This window comes from Sinocyclocheilus anshuiensis, unplaced genomic scaffold, assembly GCF_001515605.1.
Source record: "Sinocyclocheilus anshuiensis isolate Anshui unplaced genomic scaffold, SAMN03320099.WGS_v1.1 scaffold2918, whole genome shotgun sequence".
In the NCBI taxonomy this organism is placed as follows: Eukaryota; Metazoa; Chordata; class Actinopteri; order Cypriniformes; family Cyprinidae; genus Sinocyclocheilus; species Sinocyclocheilus anshuiensis.
The window spans coordinates 27,386-29,439 of record NW_015547786.1 but is presented as its reverse complement, the minus strand read 5'-3'; the positions used below and the strand labels follow the sequence as shown (position 1 = coordinate 29,439).

At 38.6% G+C, this 2,054-nt stretch overlaps 1 pseudogene; it reads right to left on the bottom strand.

The window, feature by feature from the left end:
- Positions 1 to 1,243: 1,243 nt before the first annotated feature.
- The window catches only part of LOC107704608 (zinc finger protein 292-like), a 21,552-nt pseudogene continuing 20,741 nt past the window's right edge, over positions 1,244 to 2,054 (bottom strand).

Below are 2,054 nucleotides of genomic sequence, written 5' to 3'. Positions count from 1 at the left end.
TAGAATGACTGGAAAACATTTTAAAAACGAACACAAAAATGTTTTAAAGGTATTTTAAGGACCTTAAGAGGTGACCGAAAAGCTAAATTCAACAAAAAAACGGCTACTTGTCACAGGAGTAGTGTTGTTTTTGGCGGCCTGTTTTAATTTTAGTACATTTTAGCATAGTTTTTATTTTGTAAACCACATTTAGTCTCGTTTTTATCCGTCAACGATATTGCATTATACATTTAATTATAGTCATCGTCACATGCCCAGCATTTTCGTCTCGTCTCGTTTTCGTCACGTAATAAAGGTTCGTTGACGACGATATTTAGTCATAAATTTCGTTGACGAAAGGAATACTACACAGGAGTACTTTTCAAGTACAGTCCACTCATGCATACAGCTGTAATTGTGGATAACATAAGGAACACAAATGGCCTGATTATAATTTCAAATGAAACAAAAAATGTGAAAGAGCAGAAATAAAACTCTAAATACAGTTAAACTTTAGCATTAAAGGGATAGTTCACCCAAAAATGAAATATCTGTCATTAATTACGCACCCTCGTGTTGTTCTAAACCCGTAAGACCTCCGTTCATCTTCGGAACACAAATTAAGATATTTTTTATGAATTATGAGTTGATGCATTCTGAGAGCTCTCTGACCCTCCCATAGACAGCAATGTAATTACCACGATCAAGGTCCAGAAATGTAGCAAGGAGATCGGTAAAATAATCCATGTGACATCAGGGACATCAGCGTAATTTTACGAAGCTACGAGAATACTTTTTCTACGCAAATTAAACAAAGAAAACAAAGAAAAGCGTGACGCAGCTGACACAGAATAGCATACGCTGTTTACGTTCAGTGGATACTCTCCAAAATGGCACCAGGGAGGAGACGAATTGTTGAATAAAGTCGTTATTTTTGTTTTCTTTGCGTACAAAAAGTATTCTCGTAGCTTCGTAAAATTGGATGGTCACATGGATTATTTTACAGATCTCCTTGCTACGTTTCTGGACCTTGATCGTGGTAATTACATTGCTGTCTATGGGAGGGTCAGAGAGCTCTCAGAACTCATCAAAAATATCTAAATTCGTGTTCCGAAGATGAACGGAGGTCTTACAGGTTTAGAACAACATGAGGGTGAGTAATTAATGACAGAATTTTCATTTTTGGGTGAACTAACCCTTTAATGCAAAGTAGACAAGACCTTTTTTTAAAAGACCCTTACCTCTTTCATAAGTTCTTCTTGTGGCTTTATTTCACACAGACATACGAGGTAGATTTGTTTGAAGTTCTTTTTTCCTCCAAATTCAGGAAACTCTGCGCATGTCTTTGCTAGTCTTGCAGCTTTTTCCATATGCTTCTGTTTAATGAGGTGCTTTATACGCATATGAAGCAGTTCAGGTCCTTCTCGAGATAAAAACTCATGTACTATGGGAGACGCGCATTCAAGTTAGTTAATAACAGTAGCAGTATAATTAGCAGTAGCAGTACAAAATATGGAAAAAAAAAAAGAACAAATAGAACATTCAAATGAGAAAGTAATAGACAGTAGAATACATTTCACCTTTCTCTACATTAGGGATGTCACTCGAGAGAAGGCTACACAGTGTGGCGTTGGACCACAGACCATTCTCCTCTGCTAGAGTCAACAGGGTGTGAAGCTGTGAGTTTCCATGTGCCTGAAGAATGCCATGAGCCATCTGCATTAAGAGAAATCAACAACACACTCATAATACAAGCACTGTGGTGGTAAAGGGTCATCTAACTGGCCAAGCCCAAGGTTAAAATAAATACACAATAATTCCAAAGAATGAAGGTTTTAGTAAGAGCGATCTCTATTCATTCATTATGGCGAGCACTAGCAAAGCGTTTAGAGGATGTGTGCATCCGTGTCATCGATCTATGCGTTGTTTGTTTGGGCGAAGAGCACGCATGCGATGTCCTCGAGGGGTCAATCTGCGTGCACTGCGAGCATTTTTCAATAAAAAAGCTCCGCTCTCGTTTGTCTCTCTTTTCGAGGAAAGAGGGGCAGCCATCTGCTTCCCGCGGTTCAGGACCC